We start from the raw sequence: 27591 nt of genomic DNA, 5'->3' as shown, positions 1-27591 counted from the left end.
GCTTAAATAAGACCTATTTTGGTCCATATTTGACAAACCTCCTAAAAATTGTAACAGCATCCTTTCTGGCATTTTGGAGCATTTAGAACTCTTGGTTGAACTGCGCCTTGAAGGAAAATGGATCATCCATCAATGGTTTTTGTCAATGGATCAGGTCTCATGGTATCCCATATATCAAGTGACTATATCCTCGATTTTCTTCGATTATTTTGAGATTTGGTCCTCTCAGCAAAAATGGTACTTTTTGCAGCCACATCTGACGTTAACAGTAGATGTGAAACATATAAAATATTGAAGCCGCGAATTTAAACCGATTTTCTTGTCTTTTTTGTTATATTTTGGTTTTTCTATATGACATAAAAACAAAATGTTCATTTAAAAATAAATTTTTAAATACCCAAATAAACACCCAAAAAAGGTATTTACTGGGTATTTACCAGGTATTTACACAAGTTTTGGGTAAATACCGGGTAGAATCCCATCTATACATATGCAGTTGATGAGTTCGTGTTGAATTAGCTTTGTGTGTTCGGGTGTGAATGATGTATTCGGTGTTCGGCTGTAGATGATCGGGAAGACGATGTATTCGGTGTTCGGCTACAGATGATCGGGAGACGACGAATTCGGTGTTCGGCTGCAGATGATCGGGAAGATGATTAATTCGGTGTTCGGCTGCAGATGATCGGGAAGACGATGTATTCGGGTTTCGGCTGCTGATGATCGGAAGACGATGAATTCGGTGTTTGGCTGCAGACGATCAGGAAGACGATGTATTTGGTCTTAGGCTGTTGATGTTCGGGAACACTATGGATTCGGCGATCGGCTGTTGTTGTTCGGGAGTACTATGGATTCGACGTTCGGCTGTTGATGTTCGGGAACACTATGGATTCGGCGATCGGCTGTTGATGTTCGGCGTTCGGCTATTGTTGTTCGGGAACACAATGGATTCGGCGTTCGGCTGTTGATGTTCGGCAACACGATGGATTCGGCGTTCGGCTGTTGATGTTTGGGAACACGATGGATTCGGCGTTTGGCTGTTGATGTTCGGGAAGACGATGCCTTTGTCGAGTATTAGTCTAAGACTACGGTCTAGTTTCTACGTTGTACTACTACTACCCAAACAGTGGAACAGATGACCCGAAGGCCCTGTAGAACTGAAAACCCGAAGGTCCAGTGCCGAATGGAACAGATGACCCGAAGGCCCTGTAGAACTGGAAAACCCGAAGGTCCAGTGCCGAATGGAACAGATGACCCGAAAGCCCTGTAGAACTGAAAAACCCGAAGGTCCAGTGCCGAATGGAACAGATGACCGAGGGCCCTGTAGAACTGAAAAACCCGAAGGCCCAGTGCCGAATGGAACAGATGACTCAAGAGCCCTGTAGAACTGAAAAACCCGAAGGTCCAGTGCCGAATGGAACAGATGACTCAAGAGCCCTGTAGAACTGAAAAACCCGAAGGTCCAGTGCCGAATGGAACAGATGACTCAAGAGCCCTGTAGAACTGAAAAACCCGAAGGTCCAGTGCCGAATGGAACAGATGACCCGAAGGCCCTGTAGAACTGAAAAACCCGAAGGTCCAGTGCAATTTATTAGCCACCACAATTTAATGGGTAGCTTCCAAAATTATTCCCAACTCGGTAACACCAAGGTGTACGTTGGCGGATGTAGAACAACCTTTAGTTCCAACCCGTGTAGCTAACTCCCTGCAGTAGCCAGCTCGCCATCAGCAACCAACTCTGAAATATATGAGTGACTCGAGGCATGAAGTGAATGCGAATTATTCGCCCTAAACACTGACTACGATGGTTGCAAAAATACACTGGAATTAAATTTTCCAGTGTGTGGCCTGTTATACCACTAGTGTCACGTAGAGACAATGTATGGTGGAGTGTTGTCAAAGCGCTGTTTACCAATGACTGTAAAGGGGTTTCTTGGTAGTAGTTGTTGTATTATGTAGGTGATCATATTGGCACGTTACAATACCAAATTTCAGCCATTTCGGTGGAATATTGAAGCCACAACCTTCAAAATACCGAAAATCGGGAGGTACACTTCTATGGGGACAATATGAAGTCGTGAACCTATGTCTACACATTTCAGGTGGAAAGTTTTGCACCTCCAACGAAGACTAAATACCAAATTTCAGCCACTTTGGGTGGAGTATTGGAGCCATAAACTTCAAAATACCGAAAACGTTGATGTGCCTTTCTATGGGGGCTATATAAAAGCGTGGACCTATACCGACATATTTAAAGGGGAAAGTTAAATACGCCCAACGAAGACTAAATACCAAATTTCAGCCATTTCGATGGATTTTTTTTCCTTTATTATTCCACTTGGGAACATAGGGCTTCTACAAGATTGTTCCAACTTATTCTATCGTTACATAATATGTTGATATCATCTAAAGTTGTGTTTGCTTTCTTCAGCTCATTGAGTATGGTTCTGCGCCATGTAATTTTTGGGCGGCCAGGGCGTCTGCTTCCTTGTGGGTTCCATTCCAAAGCCATCCTGGAAATGCTATTGTGTGGTTTTCGCAACGTATGCCCTATTCATTTCCATTTTCTCCTTGCAATCTGCCGGGCGATTGGTTCTTCATTTGCCATCTGGTATAGTGCAGGGTTTGAGATTTTGTTGGGCCAAAATATTTTGCTTATTATCCGGAGGCATTTCTTGACCTGGAGTTTTTGTGTTATGGCGTTTGTTACGGGCCAAGTTTCGCCTCCGTAAAGCAATGTGGATTTCACACATGCATTAAACAAACGCAGTTTTGTTTTATACGATATTTGGTTTGATCGCCAAGTTTTGCTGAGTCTTCCGAATGCGGATCTAGTTTTCTTAAGTATATTGTCAACATCCTCTTCTACACCATTTTCTGATGACATAGTAACCCCGAGGTAGCAAAAATTGTCTACATATTTTAAGGTTTTGTTTTTGATATTAAATGCGTTGTCACTGGTGGTGTTTATTCGCATTGCCTCTGTTTTATCAATGTTTATTTCCAGTCCAGCTTTGTTTGCAAGCACAAGCAGGTCGTCCAGTTTACTTTGCATATCGCTGAATTTATGGGACAAGAGACATATATCGTCCGCGAAGTCCAGGTCTTCAAGGCGATTGTTGAAACCCCATACAATGCCACGTTTCTTTTCGCATATTTTAATCATAATTTCATCGAGAACTACTGCAAATAAGAGAGGTGAGAGAGGACATCCTTGTTTAACCCCTGCATTGGTATAAAAGGATTCGCTTTTTCTGCCTCTGTGTAGAACGCAAGTTTCTGCATTATTGTATAGGCCTTGGATTATTTTAATTAATTTCATAGGCACGCCTTTCGCTTTTAGTGCGTTCCATATTTCAGACCTTCTTATCGAGTCAAAGGCTTTTTCGAAGTCTACGAAAACTAAATAAAGAGGTGTTCTCCATTCTAGCGTCTATTCAATAATTATTCGTAGAGTGTTTGTTTGGTCCAGGCAGCTTCTATGGGGGCGAAATCCGGCTTGTTCGTCTCTGAGCGTTTTTCGATCACTTGCAGTCTATCGTTTAATATGATTGCCATTATTTTGTAGATGGTGTTGAGTAGTGTGATACCTCTCCAGTTGTCACATTCAGATAGGTCATTTTTCTTGGGCAGTTTAATTATAAGGCCTTTGTTCCGCGAGTTGGGTAGTTGCTCGTTTATCCATGCGTTTCGAATATGGGGATATAACATCTCTGCTGAAGTTGCTGGATTAGCATGTAGGAGTTCTGGTGGGATTCCATCTTCACCTAGTGCCTTGTTTCTTTTCAGTCTTAAAATGGCTTGTTTTATTTCGTTCGGATTTGGTGTTTCTGTAGATATTGAATTGTTTATGTGGTGCCCCATTAACGGTTCTGGGTTCGATAGATTATCTTCGTTTACGTTGCTTATAAACTCAAAGTGTTGTTTCCATCGGTGCGTTTGTTCCTCAACTTGGGTGATGGGTTGGCCGTTTTTATCTTTCACAATGTGATCACAATTTCTATTTTGATTACTTAGTCGCCCGATAAGTTTATGCAATTCCCTCATGCTGTTTCCTCCTGCAGTTTTGTATCTTTGTAACGCTTCATCACTGTCAAGTTTGCGCTTTTTCCATTCATTTCTTTCCTGTATAAGGGTCCACGTATCTTCTGATATCCATGCTGTTCGATTTTCCTTTGTTTGTCTTCCGATATCCTGTAGTGTTTTGCATGTGTCTTCCCATGATGTTCTTTCTACACTTGATTGCGAATATTCTAAGATCTTTTGATCAACTAATCTTCTCTTTGTTTCATCTCTGAGTGATTAGAGATCCAGGCGCCAGATGACTTCTGTTGAGCCAGCTTGGTGTATTTTCTTTAATTTGATCCTTATTGTTGCTACTAATAGCTCGTGATCGCTGTCCATATCGGCACCTCTTTTGGTGCGCACGTCTTCCAAGCTTCCTCTCCATTTTCGTCGAATACACATATGGTCTATTTGGTTATGCGTATTCCCGTTAGGTGATGTCCAGGTATATTTGTGGATTGTCTTATGTGGAAATATTGATCCACCAATGACTAAATCAAAAGTCTGACACGTTTCACTGAAACGATCTCCATTGCTATTTTTTGAACCCATTCCATGTTTACCCATTATGTGTGAGAGGTTGTGGTTATCAGTGCCAATTTTGCGTTGAAGTCCCCTGTTAGCATCATTATGTCGCGGTTTGGTGTTTTGCGTAAGGTTGCATATAGTTGCTCATAGAACTCATATTTTTCTATATCCTCTGTGTCCTCTGTGGGGGCATAGTTAGATATTTTGTATACCCTCCACCATAGTATGGAGGGTATATTAAGTTTTTTTTTCCGTTTGTAACGCATTGAAATACTCATTTCCGACCCTATAAAGTATATGTATTCTTGATCAGGGTAAAATTCTGAGTCGATCTGTGCACGTCCGTCCGTCCGTCTGTGGTAATCACTCTAGCATCCACAAAAATGGAGATAAGACGCTGAAATTTTGGGAAAATGCGTCTTTTGTTTGCAGGCAGGTCAAGTTCGATGATGAGCTATATCGGCTCACGTATTGGTATAGCCCCCATATAACGGTACCCCCCGATTTACGGTATTTTGACGTTTTTAGCTACATTTTCAGACCGATTTAGCTATAATTTGACATTTAGGGTTCTTAAGTGTCAATAAACTTATATAAAAAAAGTTGTGGACATAGGTCCACGTTTTGGTATAGCCCCCATATAACGGTACCCTCCGATTTACGGTATTTTGACGTTTTTAGCTACATTTTCAGACCGATTTAGCTATAATTTTACATTTAGGGTTCTTAAGTCTCAATAAACTTACATAACAAAAGTTGTAGACATAGTTCCACGTTTTGGTATAGCCCCCATATAACGGTACCCCCGATTTACGGTATTTTGACGTTTTTAGCTACATTTTCAGACCGATTTAGCTATAATTTGACATTTAGGGTTCTTAAGTGCCAATAAACTTATATAACGAAAGTTGTGGGCATAGTTCCACGTTTTGGTATAGCCCCCATATAACGGTACCCCCGATTTACGGTATTTTGACGTTTTTAGCTACATTTTCAGACCTATTTAGCTATAATTTGACATTTAGGGTTCTTAAGTGCCAATAAACTTATATAACAAAAGTTGTGGACATAGTTCCACGTTTTGGTATAGCCCCCATATAACGGTACCCCCCGATTTACGGTATTTTGACGTTTTTAGCTACATTTTCAGACCGATTTAGCTATAAGTTAACATTTAGGGTTCTTAAGTGTCAATAAACTTATATAACAAAACTGGTGGACATAGGTCCATGTTTTGGAATAGCCCCCATATAACGTTACCGCCCGATTTCAGGTATTTTGACGTTTTAAGTCACATTTCTAGACCGAATTAGCTATAATTTGATATTTAGGGTTCTTAGTGACCAAAAAACTTATATTCGAAAAAATTATAAACAAAGGTACATGTTTTGGTATAGCCCCATATAACGGTACTTCCCGATTTTCGGTATTTTGAAATTTTTACCTACAAGTTTTAACCGAAGCATTTTATGTAATTATCTGACATTTTAACGTACCCCTTTAAAGTTGGGGACAGGAATGAAAACTAATTATTCCATTTTAGTTCAGAATATTTTATGGTGGAGGGTATGAAAAGTTCGGCCCGGCCGAACTTAACGCTTTTTTACTTGTTGATACTGGTATAGAACCGCGCTGTTATGATTCTGTCCGATACAGGATTCCATTCAGCAAGTGTCTTCCGTAGGTGTTTTGAAATTATGAATCCCACTCCCCTTTCCGCTCTGTTGTCTTTTCCACTATACAGCACAATATTTCCATTTCCTGATATGAGGTCACTTTTTCCACGCCATCTCATTTCGCTTATACCCAGAATGTCGATGTTAAATTTTTTGATTTGGGCCTCTAGCTGAGCGAACCTTGACGTTTCTCGTAGCGTCCTGACGTTCCGTTGTCCAATTCGTAGCCGTGTTCGTATTCCAATATTCGTCATCAGGTTGGGATTATCATTTTCTCTTGTAGTTGTTTCGTTAATCGTTGAGTTTCAGATAAGTGGGTGATCGGCCCTCTGTATCCTATGATGGTGTTGGAGCTGCCAACTAAAGACACCATCCCGCCTTTAAGGTAAACACATTTGTATAGCGAATCGCTCCAAATCCAATCGATCCAAAACAGACATCCGCTTTTCGCTGTACAATCGCCGATTAGCTAGATTTTGGTCACCCCCAGGTATTTTATTGCCCTGGTACTCCACCTTTCGGCCAGAGCGTCCCCAATTCGCCAATGGGAGGGTCCCGATGGAGGATCTAGCTAACCCCACACGGGATTTCGATGGATTATTGTGTCCATAACCTTGAAAATACCGACAATTGGGAGGTAGCGTCCTAAGGGGCTACATTAGGGCGTGGACCTGTACCGCCACATTTCTGGGGGAAGAGTTATAGCACCAACGAAGACTAAACAAAAATGTTTAGGCATTTTGTAGGAATATTGATACCAGAAAATTCAATAGAACGAAAATCGGAAGGTACCGTTCTAGGGGGGGGGGGGTGCTTATATCAAGGCCTAGTCCTATACCAACAAATTTCATTTGAAACTTTTATACCCCAAATGAAGACTAAATACCAAATTTCAGCCATTTCGGTGGAATATTGTTGCCACAACCTTCAAAATACCGCAAATCGGGAGGAACCTTTTTATGGCGGCTATATGTAGGCGTGGGCCTACACTGACAAATTTCATATGGAAGTTTTATACCACACATGAAGTCCAAGTACCAAATTTCGGCCATTTCGGAGTAATATTGAGGCCACAACTTTCAAAATACCGCAAATGGGGAGGAATCGTTTTATGGGGGCTACGAAACTCATATGGAAAGTTTTATACCACAAATGCAGACCAAATGCCATATTTCACCCATTTCGGAAGAATGTTGAGGCTACAATCTTTAAAATACCGAAAATCGGGAGGTACCGTTCTATGGGGGCCATATGAAGGCGTGGGCATATACCGACTAAGTAATAAATTTCAGCCATTTCGGTGTGATTATAAAGCTAAAAACCTTAAAAAACCGAAAATCGGCTATATCAAAACGTGGACCGATATAGCCCATTTGCAATACCAAATATTCTAGGAGTAATAGAAACGTCTATACCAAATTACAAAACACTATCTTAAAAATTGAGAGCTGTATCTTGATTTCAACAGACGGACGGACAGACCGACATGGTTATATCGACTTAGAATTTTACCCTGATAAATGATATATATATATCTTATAGGGTCTCCGATGAATATTTCTGTGTGTCGCAAACGGAATGACAAATTTAAGTTAACCCTTCATGTTATGGTGGAAGTTATAATAACTACAGACTTTTTAAAACGGATTTAAAGCATATGCGGATATTTTGATGAGGCACATTTGTATCGCATTAATATTTATATAATAACTTCGTTAGAATAAAAGGGCTTATACTACAATTATACAGTTTAACATTATTTCCTTGTATGGTTTTTTCACCTTATGTCCAAAGATGTAACTAAAATATTAAAATTCGATTGTCGACTGAAACTGATGAATAAAGCTTTAATATTTGCTTTAGCAAATTTTCGAGCTTCTAAGTTTAAAATTAACGATCCTATTCAAGAAATGGCATTTCAGAAAATGAGGTGACATTGCAGATGTTATTGTAATTAAGGACCATTCGTACATGATTAATAATACCCAAAATGCTCGCCATTATAAGATTGATTTTATATAAAACAATTTTCAGTTTGAGGGATTTTTTAATTTACTTATTGGGCATTTCAGGTGACGATAAGTATATTACACCTAGAACTTTTTCGATGATAGACAAAAAAAAAATCGAATATGACATAGCAGTTATGGAGTATATCTATTACGGAATTCCTTGTTCCTTGATCTTTTGATAATGGAATGGTTTATCATAAAGAAGTAATTCCGATTTTACTTTCAATTTCTCTCAAAAATTTATGGATTTACGGTATTCCTTGTTGCTTGATTTTTTGATAATGGAATGGTTTAACATAAAGAAGTAATTCAGATTTTACTTTTAATTTCTCTCAAAAAGAGTAATCCAATAAAAAAATTGAAAATATTTCTTACAAGACTTGTTCCGTGCAGAAAGTTCAGAACAATTCAAGTTTTCATTTGAAATCTCCAAAAATAAAAAAATATATTACTATTTATGAGAAACCAAAGGTAGTTCGAACGAACGAAGTGAAATAAGACATAATAATTACTTAGTACCAAATTCTATTTTAAGTTTATAACATGCAAACAGATAATAGAACATAAAGTCAAATAGAAGGCATGACAAAGCCAAATAAAATTCCACACAACCAGAAATAGGTCCCATCGGACCTTGACTCATATACATATGTATGTTGCTGCTATCGGTCATTGTTGTCATCCAAGTTGTCGTCAGCATAAGTGACGTTTTGCTTTGAGTAAATTGTGTCATTTTGTAATTTTTAACTTTCCTTAAGCCTGGATGTTGAAATGAAATACGTTAACGCAATCTATTTAAATTATCCAGTTTGAAATCTTTGAGACGATTTTAGAGAAAAACAAGTAAGAGAGGGCTATAGGCGACCGGGGCCAACCATGTGATGCCCCTGGGCATCATCAGTTTTCCACGGAATCTACTACGTTATATTTTTGCCATCCGATCATACAGACATACATACACCGTCATTACTGGAAAAGTTAGGTGTAACTTTCCTTATTTTATATTAGGCTGTCGGACATTTTTGTGTTAAAGAGCAAAAAAAAAAAATCAAAAAAATTTTTTTTAATTAATTAATTGGATTAATCGAGCTAACATGGCCTAATGAGTTTTGCATTGAAAAATGAATTCTAGCGAAATACCACACACTCAACCATTACGCTACGATCGTTCCGCCTGGTGGTTTAAGCCAGGCTCATCAGGCGTATTTGAATGCTAATGGCTAGAAGGCAAAGGATGATTTTGATAACTTCTATTTATACAAACATTTTTACAAATTTGTAATTATGAAGTATTTATTGAAGTCTTTTTCTTTATCAAGTCACCCTAGTGTCTTGTCTAGGAATCATTTCCTCAATACATACACATATACAATCGAAAGGGGGTTTCCTTCATTAATTGTAATGCCTTCAGTTTTTGAAGTTTTTGGGTATCATGTCGACTAGTTTGTTGATATGATACATTGGCGGTGGCTCAGAACGCTGAGATCTCGACAATATTGTCTGTTTGTTGGAGACAAAAACAAACTGAAGGCATTACAATTCATGAAGGAAACCCCCCTTCGATTGTATATGTGTATGTATTGAGAAAATGATTCCTAGACAAGACACTAGGGTGACTTGATAAAGAAAAAGACTTCAATAAATACTTCATAATTACAAATTTGTAAAAATGTTTGTATAAATAAAAGTTATCAAAATCAGCCTTTGTCTTCTAGCCATTAGCATTCAAATACGCCTGATGAGCCTGGCTTAAACCACCAGGCGAAACGATCGTAGCGTAATGGTTGAGTGTGTGGTATTTCGCTAGAATTCATTTTTCAATGCAAAACTCATTAGGCCATGTTAGGTCGATTAATCCAATTAATTAATTAAAAAACTTCATAAATAATGGCCTTCGTCCTAAAAAGACAATAATAAATAAAAACTTCACATCAGAGCCCGGCTGCCCCGGCTGAGGTTTGAACCTGGGTCCTCTCCAACAAACAGACAATGTTGTCGAGATCTCAGCGTTCTGAGCCACTGCCAATGTATCATATCAACAAACTAGTCGACATGATGCCAATGTATCATATCAACAAACTAGTCGACATGATACCCAAAAACTTCAAAAACTGAAGGCATTACAATTCATGAAGGAAACCCCCCTTCGATTGTATATGTGTATGTATTGAGAAAATGATTCCTAGACAAGACACTAGGGTGACTTGATAAAGAAAAAGACTTCAATAAATACTTCATAATTACAAATTTGTAAAAATGTTTGTATAAATAGAAGTTATCAAAATCAGCCTTTGTCTTCTAGCCATTAGCATTCAAATACGCCTGATGAGCCTGGCTTAAACCACCAGGCGGAACGATCGTAGCGTAATGGTTGAGTGTGTGGTATTTCGCTAGAATTCATTTTTCAATACAAAACTCCTTAGGCCATGTTAGCTCGATTAATCCAATTAATTAATTAAAAAACTTCATAAATAATGGCCTTCGTCCTAAAAAGACAATAATAAATAAAAAATTTTTTTGTCCATATCACCCTCTAAATATTTCACGATCATCACCAAAAGCTAATCGTTTCCTGAGCCTGAGTCCCATACAGAATTTCGTGTTGATTGGTCCACAATTGCGGCATGGAGTTTGATTAAAATTTTTAATGGACGGACACACATCTCAAAATCGCTTTACCTCGTCGAGATATGAATTTTGGTATTCCGCATGGAGCGTCTACGACGGTATAAAATATAGATAGGCTGAAAGATGACACTCTCAAAGTTCTAGTCCCTTACAGTTGGAACTTCACTAAAATTAATTACCCGAGGAAAAATGAAGTAGCTCGCCTTGTGTAAACGATAACGGATTAAAGACAAGAATCCTACCTACTTAAAAAATTAACACAATATCTGTTAGAGTTTCCGCAAAATAGATATTTTCTTTCTCCAGAAATTTGAAAAAATAACTTATCTTCCCAAATCGGGGGAAATTGTCGTCCGCCCACGCGTTGTAATATTTTTTGGTCTCTTAGTTTTATAGAAATTAACAATAGGTGATGACAACAAGTATAAAAGTATCAGTCGGCTTTGCCGACAGAGATATACCCTCAGCGTGAGTGGATTGAAATACTTTTTTTCCAAAAAAAAAAAAAACTTATGTAGTTAGGGGTGTTTTTAAAATTTTGGGCGTATGAACCGACAAAAGTATGGATAGGATTAAAGCTCAAATATTTGCGGGGATATCGATAGATAGAGCTATTTTATCGTACTATCCTACGAAAAACATAATATCGCTGTAATCAGGGCCACTAGGAAAATCTTCGGCATGAATGTCCAAAGAATCCTCGAACAGACCTTTAACCACACAAAAATTTTGAACATTTGTGTGGGTGGTACCACAAGGATTGGACATATAGGGCCCAAATTTGAACATAAACTAAGTTTCGACAATATTTAGAGATCCAAAGTTTGGACTAAATCGGTTGCTACGTCTATGAGAAATCGCGCGTACCCTTTTAGCGAAAATGTTCGCACTTATGTTGGGGAGGTACCGGAAGGAGTTGGCCTAAAAGCATCACCTTCGAATTTCATCTAATATTCAAAGAAATATTACAATATCCAAAGTGTGGACGAACGCTGTATTCGGTTCGAACTCTCCAGCCTCTACATATGGTGCCATAGGGGTTTTTTACAACTTTCTGGCTGTTTTCTCAAGAAGTATGGACTTGCCCCTGAAAAAACTTTTACTGTCGTAATTGAGGCAGCGAAAGCAATTTACTTCAACAAAAACTAAAGTGATTCGAGAGCAGGTCTTAAAATGAATTTATCCAAAATTGTTGTGGGAGGTAGGTAGGAGGTAAATATAGTCCACATTCGAACCTGATCTATATCTGGTATATATATTAGGATGTGTAAAGTATGGACCAATTCGGTCACTCCCTTCAAAAGTTACCGTACGAACAATGAAACTTATACCGTCGTATGGGGGGCAGTGAATACTACAAAAATTAAAGCGATTCAAGAGCAGGTTCTAAACTGAAATTTACGAAATTTTGTGTGGGAGGTACCCGAAGGAGGGGACCGATTTATTGGAACATCATCTAAGTCTGGTAGAAATTTCACGATGTGCAAAGTATGGACCAAATCGGTTAATTCCTTCAAGAGTTATCGTGCGCACAAATTTTCCGTATTTTTGTGGGGGAGGTACCGGAAGGAGTGAATCAATATAATCCATCTTCGAACTTAAACTAAATTTGGACAAAATATTACGAAAGCCAAATTTTGGACCGAATCGGTTAATCCGTTCGAAAGTTATCGTGCGCTCTAGCCAGCCAGACAGACGGACGGACAGGACTAAATCAACTCCAAATTGTCTGAAACACATTTTTACCAAACATACTTGGGGTCTAAAACTATTATTTCGATGAGGACATTTTGCCCGTATGAAAGTGTATATACCCTCGTTAGCATAAATGCTGAGAGTATACAAATGGGGGTTTTCCAAGAAAACCGATTTCTGGGCCACTATGCGTCTTAATATTACGATGTCAAAAATTTGTACCAACAAGTGAGTGTTTACTTGAAACAAAAGAGAAACAGAGATAAGTTCTGGAATTTGACTTCTCAGATTAATTGTTGATCCTTAGGATGTTACTCCACGAAAATGTAAAATTGTAAACTTTTAAAAAACAGGCTTCAGACGGAACTTTTCGTTAGAGTCTATTTTGGTGGAGGGTCCAAAAGCAGTGAATTGAAATAGACTATTTTCAAATCTATTCTAAATTTGGAAGATATAGTCATTCTAATTACATTCGTAGAGAGTAAATACGAATGTAATTGCTCGTAATTAGAGTCAATATCTCAAAAAAATTTACAACATCCACAAAAAAAGCATTGTAACGGTGCACTTGAACCAACTTTAAATGAAAGGAGCTTACACCTGGGAAGTTTGTGCGGATTGTGAAATACAATGTTCATAGATGAGAAAAATCAAAAAAAAAAAAAACGAGTGAGCCAAGGCTATAGTCCGGTCGGGGCCGAATATGTGATACCCTACACCACAACCCCTGCGCATAAGCTTTTGACTGGTAAAATTCAAAATATTAAAATTGGGATATCTTAGCGCCTTAGCTCTGAATGTCTTCATTAATACAGGTCAATTTTGTTGAAACGCATTTAAGTGCATCGTCAGTACAACTCAAATAAAACAAGTAAAAAAGTATCAGTCGGCTTGGCCGACAGAGATATACCCTCAGCCTATGTATATTGAAACATTTTTTTTCCCAAAAAACGCATGTATTTAGGGAATTTTGGGCGTTTGAACTGACAAAAATGTTGATTAGGATTAGAGATCAAAAGTTTTGCGGAGGAGATACTAAAAAGAATGGATCTCCAGCCACTACATATGGTACCATAGGGGTTTTTTACAACTTCAGGGATGTTTGCTCAAGAAGTATGGACTTGCCCCTGAAACAACTTTTACCATAGCAATTGAGGCAGCGAATGCAAGTTGCTTCAACAAAAATCAAAGTGATTCGAAAGCAGGTCTTAAAGTGAACATGTATCCGAAATTTTGTGTGGGAGGTACCGGATGGAGTGGACAAATATAGTCCATATTTGAACCTGATCTATATCTGGTAGATATATTAAGATGTGTAAAGTATGGTCCAATTCGGCCACTCTCTTCAAGAGTTATCGTACGCACAATTTTACCGAACATTTTTGAACTTTTGTGGGGGAGGTACCTGAAGGAGTGGACCGATATGGCTTATCTTCGAACTTAAACTATGTTTGGACAAAATATTACTAAGACCAAACTTTGGACCGAATCGGCAGACCTGTTCGAGAGTTATTTTGCCCTCCTACCTCCTCACACGGTGTCATAGGGGTTTTTTGCAACTTTCAGGCTATTTTCTCAGGAAGTATGGACTTGCCCCTGATGAAACTTATACCGTCGTATGGAGGGCAGTGAATACAAGTTGCTAAAGCAAAAATCAAAGCGATTCGAGAGATGTTCCTAAACTGAACTTTTCCAAAATTTTGTGTGGGAGGTACCCGACGGAGTGGACCGATTGAGTCCATATTAAAACCTGATCTAAGTCTGGTACACGCTCCACAATGGGCAAAGTATGGACCAAATCGGTTACACCCTTCAAGAGTTATCGTACGTACAAATTTTCCGAACATTTTCGAACTTTTGTGGGGGAGGTACCGGAAGGAGTGGACCGATATAGCTCATCTTCGAACTTAAACTAAGTTTGGGCAAAATATTACGAAAGCCAAAATTTGAACCGAATCGGTTCATCCGTTCGAGAGTTATCGTGCGCTCCAGCCAGCCAGACAGACAGACAGACGGACGGACATTGCTCAATCGACTCCAAATTGTCTGAAACACATTTCGTCCAAACATACTTGGGGTCTAAAACCATTATTTCGATGAGGCACATTTTGCCCGTATGAAAGTGTATATACCCTTCATAGCCTAAAGGCTGAGGGTATAAAAATGGAAAAGTGGGATGTACGCCAGCCATCAATAGGCTTCTTTCTCTGTGAGACGCCCATCAACCCCCAAAATTTCGTGAGGATCCGATCAAAATTCCGACCTGTAGTGTGATTACACAAAAAATAGAAAAAAAGGACGCATTACCGACTATTGCGATTTTTCGTTTGTTTGACCACCTATGACAACCTACTTTACATCGTTGTAAAGGTGATATTTTCTACTTTCATTAGGTTCAGGTCACATTTTTAGTATCTTTTTTTTGTTAGATTTTCACAATTTGCTTGAAAACTGTAAGTCTGTAAAAAACTGTGAAAATTCTCTACAAGATTAAGTTTTGTAATTGTTTCCTTGGTTATACCATTTTTTTTAGATATTTAAGTTTAGTTTGGGGAATTGCAGTCATGACATTGTTTTAAAAGGAGACGATACAGTCAGTAAATTGTCCCAATTTGAACTTCTTTATCTCAATAATGATAAAACCTATGAAAATATCATAAAGGTCAATCTTGTAGATAATTTTCAAAGCCACAATATTTTCTCCAATACAATTTCGATAGGGCCTGCAAGCAAAATTATGAAAACCTAAAAACCCTTAAAAATGTGAACTTTGATCGCGATTTATTGAAAAATTGCTCCGGCGATTTTTGTTGTTTTTTTATTCGCATTTGTAATTTTTTCCTAGGTTGTAAAATTTTTTAGTGCTGCGGCAATTTTTTTGTTTTTTGATTTTTCTCATCTGTGAACACTGTAGTTTCAGAATCCGTAAAAACACCCCAGTTGTAAGCTTCCTTTATTTAAAGTTGGTTCAAGAGCACCGTGTTGTTTTAATCAAAACCACAACACGCGGAATCGGTTGTTCCCTTGATAAGTATGGTGCTAATCAGTTGGCCAGATATTGGTAGCACATGTACGGACAAAGCTCTATCGACTCCAAATTTTTTAAAATAGATTTGGTTCAATCATGTTTGAGGCCATTTTAGTGCATGTTTCTAGAGTTTTTATAACTGCCACCATTATATGGAGGGTATTATTAAATTTGTCATTCCATTTGTAAAACATCGAAATATTCATCGGAGACCCTATAAAGTAACATATATACTTTATCAGGGTAAAATTCTAAGTCAATATAAGCATGTCCGCCCGTCTGTTGAAATCAAGATACAGCTCGCAGTTTTAAAGATAGAGCTTTGTAATTTGGTATATAAGTTTCTATTACTCATAGAATGTTTGGTATTGCAAATGGGCTATGTCGGCCCACGCTTTGATATAGCCCCCAAAGAACGGCACCTCGCGATTTTCGGTATTTTGAAGGTTATGGCCACAATATTCCACCGAAATGGCTAAAATTTGGTATTTAGTCTACATTTGGGGTATAAAATTTTCCCTAAGAAATTTGTCGGTATAGGTCCACGTCTTCATATGGCCCCCATATAACGTTACCTCCCGCTTTTCGGTATTTTAATGGTTATGGCCACAATATTCCACCGAAATGGCTGAAATTTGGTATTTGGGCTTGATATGGGGTATAAGATATTTCAGATGAAATTTGTTGGTGTAGGTTCACGCCTTCAAATAGTCCCCATAGAACAGTACCTCCCGATTTTCGGTATTTTGAAGGTTTTAGCCTCATTATTACACCGAAATGGTTAAAGTTTGTGCTTAGTCTTAGCTGGGGTTTCCCCAAGAAATTTTTCGGTATAGGTTCACGCCTTCATATGTATTTTGAAGAATATGGCCTCAATATACCACCGAAATCGCTGAAATGTGGTTGTTAGTACTCGTCGTATAAAACTTTCCACCTTTCCATCGTATAGGTCCATGGCTTTATCTAGCCTCCCATAGAACGTACGACCAGATTTTCTTTATTTTGATGGTGTTAGCCCCATTATCCTATCTAAATAGTAAATATTTTTCATATAGTATTCGGCATGCGTATAAAAAATGCCTACAGAAAATTCTGGGTAAAGAGGCACGTTTTAATATATCTGCTTTGAAGAGATATTGCGGGTTCAAAGAAATTTGTAGAAAACCTCAACGCAGAAAAGTATCAAAAATTTTAAAAAAGGTGCATAATATCTTTCGAACAAATTATTGTTTTTAAATCGGTTTTTGGATTTTTTTATAGTGGTTTAAGTCTGAAAAGCCCCACAAAAACTATAACTGAATTTCCAATAATTTTCAAAAATATAATGTTTATACCCTACACCACAGTGTGGAAAGGGTATTATAAGTTTGTTTTTTGTTTTGTTCAATATTTATTTTAAAAATTGTGAGAAATTCAGTTATAGTTTTTTTGTGGGGGTTTTCAGACTCAATGCCATTTAAAAGGAAGAAGGATCAATAGAAATCCGTTGCGAAAAAAGAAGATATGGCCGTTTAAATTTGAAAATGTAAGAAACCCAGGTTTTCACTATTTTTACTGTTATAAAAAAAATAAAACTAACTGACCCAAACGAACTAAAGACATTGTCGTTATCAATGGATCCCAACACGATTGAATTTTGCATCAGAACGCTTGAATATTTTTCTGGTCAACTTTTGTAGCACAGTGCCACTTATCGACATTTTCCGAAAAGTTTGCACTTTCTCAAGGCCAAAACTGCCTGAACGTGCGTTCCAATGCTTTTGCGATGTATTAGAGAGTTCTTAACTACTGTCTTGGCTACAATTTTTTTCTTTGTGTTGAATCAAAAATCTCAATTGTTTGGCCGTTATATGCCAAAATGTCCAAAAAACGTGAATAAAAAACTTAAAGTCAAAATCGAGAGGCTCGATTTTCACCGTAGACCTATGGTTTAGTGGACTTTTTTGCTCTGTTCCACCCCAGGAATCAGAAATGCGAAGGGAACATTAAGGTTTTCAAATCGCCCCGGCCTATTTTACATTTTTTCAGTTTGTGCACGCATCGTCGAAATGGAATGACTGTAACATGGTTTTTCCGATTTTGAATTGTTTTTTTAATTAAAGTGATATTCTCCATATATATTTCACTTCAAGGAATAAGCCTTGACGTGGCGCAGAATTTAGTACTTTCATAAACGAAAGGAAATTAATTGTTCCATGTTACTTCAATACAACTCATGGTGGAGGGTATAAAAATTCGACCCGGCCGAATTTAACGTCGTTCTCTAACGGGTTTTTTTTTAAATTGTTTGAGTTGTTGTGTCTTTTTTTAAGTTGTATATAATTTCTTATTTGACCCGCGATTTATACCTTCAATTTTCAAAAATATATACATAATTTTGGTCAATTCAACATCAACCCATTTATCGCAATCTTCTTTTTTTCTGCTCTTAAATAAAATATTATACACATATATTTTTTATATAAATTCTTAAATCAATATGTAAATTATTGTTATAATGTTCCTAAAGTGATTTTTTCCTTTTTCAATAGTAAACAATCACAAAAGATGCTTACACTCACGCAAATTTAATATTACCGGCGACACCAACTATGTCGTCGTCATGACTTTGTCTCCGGATTTCAAATAATTGTAATGATAAAGAAAATTAAGCTTTTGTTCCTTTGGAAACGAAAACGGTATGGTCAAGTATTTCGAGATAAGAATATGAGTTATTTCTCAGGAAATTCTATTAACATCTATTTATCAGTTTTTCCGTCTCAACTTTTAACATTTGTCGAATTCTAAGCGAATTTGAGAAAAATCACTGTAGTGAAAGGTTTGTGCTCCCTACAATGCAGTGCTTCCTCTTCGTCTGGTAAAAATTTTCAACTTTAGGCAAATTTCTTATCATTTATTCAATATTCAATAGAATTTCTCATATTCCCACAATACATATAGAAATATGTGTTGGTGGAATATAGAAAATATCTGCTTAGAACAATTCTCATATGTCTACTGCATATTACTTATGCTATTACTTTTAGAACACAACAGTCCAACAGTAGACAATAGACAAACAAACATACAAACTAACCAACAGCCACAATAACAACAAGTACACCGAAAGCAACAGTGCGCGCACTCACTCAATCGGTGTAAAAGTGACATTGGTGAGAACTCAGAGAACAACACAACATACGTTGTACACCAAACTACAGACATACATACATAGCCAATGTAGCCACTGTAGACAACACTACAGAGTGGCATGTAAGCTCCACAATGGCTCCAACATTAGTCAGTTTGACACCAACCATCAAACACTGAGCAACAAAATACTCTGAATAACGTAAAGAAAATTGCCAGTGTCAAGCTCCGGGTATCCGTTTTGTTTGTGTCTATACGTACGTACATAAATGTTGTTAGCAAATAAATTTTCACAAGTATACAAGTGTCGCCGCGTCAATGTTTAACAGATTTTTCTTGTGGCAGCAGAACAAAAAAGAAAATATTGAAAATAATATCAAACAAAGGCGGACAAGTTTTAATAGCAATAAAAGAGCAAAAAATATAATTCACAGTATTTAATTTTTTTTGGCAAAAATACAAATTTTTATTAGTTTTTCATAGATGCTACGTGTGTGCTACCGGCGTATCCAACGCCCACGTGAAAAAACAACAACAAAGTGCCAGAATAAATCGAATACGTTTAATTAGAAAAAAAACTCGTCTTGTTCTTGAATTCATTCATATCTACCAACCAGACAGTCAAGTCAAAGACAATGACATATTCATTCATATCGTTAAAAGAAAACAATAACCGCAACAACTACAACAAAAATTATAGCATTAGAACACATAAACCCAAGTCAAACGCATCTTCTTTAAAGACTGGTGAAAGAAAAAACTCTTTCTTAACTCACTTGGTGGACTCGTGTGCGTATGTGTATTCTTAATAACTTCCTACGGTTGAAGTGAGAGTATTGTCTTGTTTGGTCCAGTAAACAGTGTTGCCATATGTGATTACATTATTCTTTTAATGTTTATGGAAACAGGACCAGATATCCTTGAAAGGAAAGACAAATAAGTGTAAAAATGAAAATAATGTGTTATTTTTGTGATTATTTGGGTGGAAAACTTTACATTCGAAGTACATCATTTAAAAGCAGACAGCCCAGACAGTCCCACCAACATAAACGGCTGATAATGTTATTCAAAAACCTCAAAGGAGTTTAAACAAACAGGAATGCTATAGTCGATTTTTATAAATCATTCTTTATAAAAAAGGAGGACGATAATCGAAAACTCAACGACGATTTCCCTGATAGGACGCCCTCATTTATACTAGTTTCATTTTCATTTCATGTATTTACCAATTATAATCCAAAAGCCGGTTAAGGCCAAAATGATTACATAGAATTGTTACCCAAATTGACGCTATATAAAGCAAAATTATACATAATGTTAAATTAATTATATGTTAATACAAATACAATATATTCTAACACGAATATGGATAGTGATGCAATTACTATAGAAACCATTGGCAAGGATTTTATTTTACAAATTGAAAAAAAATTAAAAATTAGACATGCACGTATTCTTCAAGGTCTTGCAAGACATCGAAAAATTTCTGGAACTGTAGGGAATAGTAGAGTTCCATAGCCTTATCGCTCTTATCTGGGATGAGCGTTGCATTATAACACCTTGGAATTTAGGTACTTTTAAAGAAGATGTTCTAATTGACCCAATTACAAACTTTGATGACAAATAGGAAGGAAGCCCAAATTTCATAATCTTAAAAAGCATTTGCAACACTCTGAGGTCTATGAAACGCTCAAATGTACATCCCAAAAATTGCAGAACATATGATGAAACGTGATCATAATATCTTAAATTGTAAACATATCTTATAATGCGGTTAAAGCATAAATGTAGTCGATCTAACCCGCCTAAAGTTGCACCCGAAATCACCTCAAGTCCATATGTCAAATGAGGCATCAATAAAGTGAAACCAATTTTCCTCCTAACATCTCGTGGTAAGGAACCAGCGGAGTATACCCTTCTAAGTAAACCAGAAATCTTTGATGTTAAATTATGTATATGATAATCAAACTTCAAATTAGAGTCCAAATAGAACCCCAAAATTTTTAAATACTCAACGTTATCAATATCACTCCCTCCTAGCATGAAGTGCAAAGAACTACTGCTGCTCGAATTAAATATCAGCGCTTTAGATTTAGCAGCGTTGATGTGAATAAAGTTGTTTAGGCACCAGTGATTTAATCGACACAGCTCATCATTTACATCTTCACGAAATATATTTATATTTTCGGGAGTACAATGTGAAAAGATCTGCAAGTCATCCGCATAAAGGTGACCCTTCATAAAGGTTAAATTTTGGAAGATATCATTCATATATAGAGAAAATAACAGTGGTCCCAACATAGATCCTTGTGGTACTCCTCTATATATTCTACGAACTAAAGACTTATTTTCCCTGCTTTGAACGAATTGAGACCTTCCACATAGGAACGATTCAAAAAGGCGACATGAGTATAATGAAAAATTGAAGCGGTCCAACAGTTTATTAAGCAAAACTTCGTGGCATATGGAATCAAATGCACGACTGAAATCCAGGCTTATCAAGGCAACAACATTCTTTTCATCCACTAGCTTTCTAATTGAATCAGTTAAATCAATCATTAACGTTGTGGTGCTATGCCCTTTCCGAAAACCAGATTGATTTTGGGAAAGCAAGTTCCTTTCCAACAGGTAGCGCCAAATCTGATCATGAACAATTGCTTCAAAAACTTTGGATAGACCAGGAAGGATACTAATCGGGCGGCAATCGGAACATGAATTTGCACACTTCACTTTTGGCAATGCGATGACCTTGGCACATTTCCATGCTATAGGAAAGGTTGAGGTCATTAAAATTTTATTAAAAATATGTACTAAATACTGAGACACGTAAGGAAATATTATTTTTATAAACTTTAACGGAATTTCATCGCTTCCAAGAGCATTCGATTTTATTTTACATAATGAATTCCATATCTCTTCCGCGTGAGTATTTCTTAAAAAAAATCCATCCTGCAAATGTACATGCTGCTCTTGATACGCCACGGGAGGTGCATTTGATATTTGAGGTAAAACAAAGAAATCATTACATACATTGACATCTATTTTACACGCCTCTTGTCTACTGTCCGATAGGCCGACCTTTTTAAGCTCTGACCATAACTGCTTGGATGAAGAGACACACAATATTTTATGGAAGTATTTTTCCTTTCTCTGCGCATTACTCTCTTTAGCCGATTCCTGAATTTGCAAAATATTCTCCAATTATCAGAGGTTCTACTGTTAACATAAGTTGCATATGCAAAATCACGCATTTCTTTCGCAAACACAACGTGTGAAATGTTAGTCCAATCAGTATTATTCTTTTGGTGTATTGTCTTTAGAGGAACGTTGTTATTAAATACTTCGAGGACATTCTCATTAAATAACTCAACTTGTATGTTAGGGTCATTAGAGTTGTAAATTCCCTGGAAATTGCAATATTCCAAGTCACGGATACAAGCATTGATGTCAAGTTTGGAATAATCACGAATTACAAAGGAGCGTTCAGTTTCGAACTTTTCTAGTTTATAAGAAATGTAAATAGCAGCATGATAGGAATTCAAAGCAGGAAAAAGGAATTGGCCTTTCTGGACTACTGAGTTGGAATCACTTACTAAGAAGTAATCAATAAGAGAACACCTTTCTCCTGTAACGCTGAAGTGAGTCGGCAATGAGTTATGAACAATTTCAAGGTTATACTGTGAGCAAAAACTCCTAATCATGTCACTGTGTTCAAAAATGTTTATATTGAAGTCGCCTGTCAGAATAATGTTTTTAAACCGCGAAGAAAGCTCAGCAATAACGGATTCACAACTACTTATATTGCCATATGGAAGGTAAATTACCCCAATCACGACTTTGTGCTTTCCCGCTATATCTACTTCTATAAAAATCCCTTCTGATACCGTATCTTTTTTCAATTCACACACCACCCTTGAATTTATAGAACGTTTAACATACATGCAGACACCTCCACCTCGTCGAAACTGGACTCAGGATTGTATTCCATAGCAGTTTCCAGTTCATTGAGTATGAAGTTAGTGGTTAAAATCGCCTGAAATGGTAAACTACTTAACAGAATGTTGTTATGATATCATAACAATAGAGCTTACCTCCATCTATTGACAAATGTTAACAATTGAGTTTTCCAATCTTAATGTATTTACATCTTTGTTTAATATGTACCAGCAAACAAAACAATCTCTACGACCACACTGGCATATTTAAGAAGCTTCGAAAGGCTCGGACTGTACCATGTGTATATATGCTCTGTTCCAGAACCTGCAAGAAGCTACTATTTTTTACTATGATAACATTTTTTCCTTTATGTTATCGGAAAAAATAGTAAAAATTAGCAGATTCTTGCAGTTCTGGAACAAACCAAATTTGTTATGGAGTTTTCTAGTATTTATTTTAAAAGGTTTAGGATGTATATACATATATCTTTATAGTCAGTTTGAGTTTTTCGAACGTGTGGGTTAGGCCGTTTTGGCGCTAAGCGTTTCAATTCTAAACGAAACACCAACGAAATATTAGGTTAGTCCTCGTACTTACTAAATGTTGCTGAAACACTTTTTTCAGCAACGTTTCCTTCATACAACTGTCAACATTCGAAACATTTGTAATAATTATTACAAACAAAGACATATATACAACTAAGACTAGGCAAAATGCATGCAACAAAAAATGTTTACGAAACTTTGTATAGAAACATTACCCTTAACAGGTTGCAGTTAATTCAAAATCGCAACCAAGGAGGAACTTTTCATGTAATGGTATCAGAAACGAAATTTATGAATTCAAGGATCTATTCAAGAATAATTCTATGTCAATTGGATCGGTAAATTCGGTTAAATACGTAAAAATGTATAAAAGAAAAAATGTTATATCACCATATCGTAATATAACATTATGTTAAATTCAAAAGCCATTCACTGAAGAATGATACCAAAAAATGTCTTATCTTGTTGTATTTATGTCTTTGTTACAAATTATCGAGTACACGGACTGGCATATTTGGTGTGTCATTTTACTTAATAAACTTTTCCTTTATACAAATGTCAACATTTGAAACATTGTAATTCCTAACATTTCATTTGTAATTCGTATCATTTCATTTGTAATTCAAATTATTCCATTTGAAATTCGAATTATTCCATTTTTATTTCGAATTATTCCATTTGAAATTTAAATTATTTCATTTGTAATTCGAATTATTATATTTGTTATTATTTTACTTGAATATACGCATAAAATCATTGAAATTACAAATGGAATAATTCAAATTACAAATGGAATAATTCGATTTACAAATAGAATAATTCGAATTACAAATGGAATAATTCAAATTTCAAATGGAATAATTCGAATTACAAATGGAAAATTTCGAATACAACTCAACAACAACCACACAGACATTTGTTTTTGTTTGTAACGTTTGTGTCACCGGTATATGTAAACAAAATAAGGAAATGTATATAAATAATTGGAATTTAAAAAACTAAAGGCAAAACCTAAATTAGTGCGTGTTGCGTGTGGGTTCTTCAAAACAAAAACAAAATACACTTATTTCGACTTTGACATACTTTGTTTTTGTTTTGAGTAATATAAAACGAACATAAATCCCCAATATAAATCGAACATAGAAATAAATATATAAAATGTCATATGGAATTTGACACTAACATTACAGCCTAGTTCAGTCAGCTGGGTATTGCTGTTACCCTATATTGTTCTACCATGGAAATAAATAGAAATTTCGCTGCTTTTCGGTTTCTATATGTGAGAAAGTAAGTCCGTAGTCACAAGTAGACATTTTTCGGAAAAGAAAATGTTTTTAGAACATTGGTGGCGTTTTTTATTGGGATAGCTGTTGCAATTTTGTTTTTTTTTTTTTTCAAAATAGTCTGGCTTAATCCCGTTGTCGTTGTTTTAATATTTAAAACAACTAATTTATTAGTGGAGAAAGTTTGGCATTGTTTGCCAAGAGGTAAGGCAGGGAAGACTAGTTTCAATTCTCGCCACAGGATCTCATCAGTTCCCTTGTTTCTTGTTTGTGCATATTCTCCACCGAGGTTATTTTTCCATTAACTTCTTCAACAAGAAAAATTGTATACCCAAACATCAACCGTCAGTTTCTCATTGAAGTTTTTTCTTTGTTCACCTCTATACTTCGAGCTGACCATTGATGTTTGGGTATAACAAGTGTTTTGTTGAAGAAGTAGTTGAAAAATAACTTCGGTGGAGAATATCCACAAAAAAGTAACAAGGGGACTGATGAGATCCTGTGGGATTAAGCCAGACTATTTTGAAAAAAGTAAAATGTTTTTTTATATTTTTATAAAATAAAAACAATTGTTTGTTCTTCTTTGCATTTGTGTGAACTAATTGTGCAAAAAATGTCAAGAAAAGCATCAAAATTAATGGTGATGACAACTTAACGATAACAACGATAGCAATAGATTTTTTGAAATGAAATATCGAAAAATCTAATGTTGAGCTCAAATATGTACACATGCACACATATACATACATAAGTAATGGTGACAAGTTCATTTGTTGGTTGGCTGTCTGTTTAACATTGATTTCGTTATCTCCGTTTTTCCAATTGACTCTTCGGTCTTTTGGGTTATTATTTTGTCAAAGTTGTTGCTGCTGCTGTTGTTGTGGTTATTGTTCGTCTATCAAGTGTTCAAGTGTGTTAATTTTTTTATTGTTTCTATCTTGATTTTTATTCATTCATACCCATACTTGTGCAACGGGATTTTATTACAATTTCTTGTGTGCATCATACGCCTTATGGTACGCCCGCGTAGAAATTTAAATCCAACAAAATATACGTACATATGCATATAGTATAAAAAAGTATAAATACATAATTCAACAAAGACGAAAAAGCAAAGCAAAACTTATACACAAATCTAACTCTTTCCTTAAGTGCTAGTTGGTGTGTCTGTCTATCTGTCAGCGCACGAGAACGAGAACAAAATTGCAACACACATTAATCAAATTGTTCCAGATTTTCGACACATCCGATTGTACGGATTTAGTTATAGTGGCTGTTTGTTTATTTGGTTTTGTCTGTGACCGTCCGACGGTATTAGTTGAAGTTGACTGATATTTGTTTGCTGTGGCGCTGCACAACTACAACAAATCACAAAACCAGCAAAAATTATCACTACAGAATTTGTTTTTATAAGGTAAGGAAATAAATATATATATTTTTTGTTTTCTGTTGTGAACTTTAACCTTTACCGCGTTTGAACTGATTATTAGTGTCCATTAGTAAACAAAGAGATAAACAGTAAGTGGTTAGTAATATTTTTTTTTTACTTAGCAAGCTGTAATTTGGGAATAATAAATGCAAAGTTCAAAAGTCACATTATTGTTTTATGGATATTCTCAGAGGATAAAAATAATAGCATATTGTCTACAATTCAAACAATTATTTTGTTTTTATTATCCAAAAATAAACCAATTTTAAATTACATTTGTATATTTTCACATATCAAATATTCAATTATTAAGTGACGCATTCCTGCTTACTTTTTCTGTATGAAAAAAAAACTATTTTTAATACTCAATTAATTGTTTGATTGTGATACATTTTTGTAGGAAACATTCAATAGATGTTGTTGGTAGCCGAAGGTATATGGAATTGCATTATTGAAGCAGGCTTCTCTGTATATATTGGATATTTATGAGAATCACTAATAGTTGGGGAGGGTATTATAACATTTTCAAAACTCAACGATTAGCAACACAAAGCCTGATAATGAAACTAACTGGCCTAAGATGTAAATTAGTGCCACGTAAAATGGCGTAAGTGGTCACATATGAGATATTTTAGAAAAAAAGCGTCATCTATTCCAAATTTAATATTTTGCATTTTTCAGTAAAAATATGGATAGCCTAAAGCTGGGTACACATTGTCAGTTTTGAATGACAGCTTTGTTGTTGCTTGTTAGTGTGGCCGTTCATTTTTGCCATTCATCATGCAACCACAAAATGTTTTGTGGTTGCTGGACGGTTTGACAGTTATCGATAATTGCGAAATATCGTCATTCAAAACTGACAATGTGTACTGTACTTAAGTGAGCCGCAAATAATGAGTTCTTACTTAAAATTGCATAATAATACAAATTTGTATTATTTTGGGTTTGAATATTTGTCTTATTTCTAAAAATCATGTAGGGATTTTTATATAAGATTTATATTAATAATCACTTACTTGGGCTAGTGACAAATTGCAAAACTACAGACATAACTGCTTTAAAAATCGCAATTGCGATTTTTTAGGCCACAGTATTTATTGCTAAATTCAAAGTTCTAATCAAAAGTCGTACATCATAAAAATGCTGTCCTATGTTATTATACCCTCAGCATTTATGCTAACGAGGGTATATCACGAATATTGTCAATTATTTCATATTCCATTTCAGAAAAAAAGGATACATTTTTTTCGCGCTACATCAACGAATTTTGATATGTAGGTTAAGAAAAAAATTACCAGTACGAATCTGGTCGCGAGCCAATTTTTGGTTGTTGCGGACAAAAGTTATGGCGGTTTTATTTCGCTTTTTAAGATAGAAAATATTATAAAAACGCTAATTATTTTAATGAGCACAATTGTTACAAAAAAGTTCTCTCGAAGTGATTTCAGCGAGTAGATTGCATAATACCTGCAAAATGTTACACAGAATTCGCGGAATGTACATAAAATTGATAAATTATTGAATATAAGTCTACTTTTTTCAAAATTAAGGCCTATTTAGTGGTCATAAAATTACATAAAAAATTGTTGTGGATCCAAACTTCACGGCAAATCAAATGAGACTACAATCATACAGATTGG

General features: G+C 36.0%; 1 protein-coding gene across 21 annotated transcripts in view; it reads left to right on the top strand.

The window, feature by feature from the left end:
* The window catches only part of LOC141398619 (glutathione hydrolase 1 proenzyme), a 164266-nt gene that overhangs the window by 67535 nt on the left and 69140 nt on the right, over positions 1 to 27591 (top strand). Inside the window, exons 1-2 of one of the 21 annotated variants that reach the window (XM_073976076.1) lie at positions 18714 to 19015; positions 25593 to 25936. The exons of 6 other annotated variants lie outside the window; for them this stretch is intronic. The gene's annotated coding sequence lies outside the window, so the exon portion shown is untranslated. Of the gene's footprint in view, positions 1 to 18713; positions 19192 to 25552; positions 25937 to 27591 lie in introns of those variants that run through there. 14 more of the 21 variants (XM_073976075.1, XM_073976064.1, XM_073976061.1 and 11 more) reach the window with 14 other exon arrangements.

The sequence above is a fragment of the Musca autumnalis genome, unplaced genomic scaffold (assembly GCF_047663935.1).
Source record: "Musca autumnalis isolate F117 unplaced genomic scaffold, ASM4766393v1 scaffold_3, whole genome shotgun sequence".
In the NCBI taxonomy this organism is placed as follows: domain Eukaryota; kingdom Metazoa; phylum Arthropoda; class Insecta; order Diptera; family Muscidae; genus Musca; species Musca autumnalis.
The sequence above is the reverse complement of the archived record's forward strand: the minus strand, read 5'-3'. Positions and strand labels throughout refer to the sequence as shown.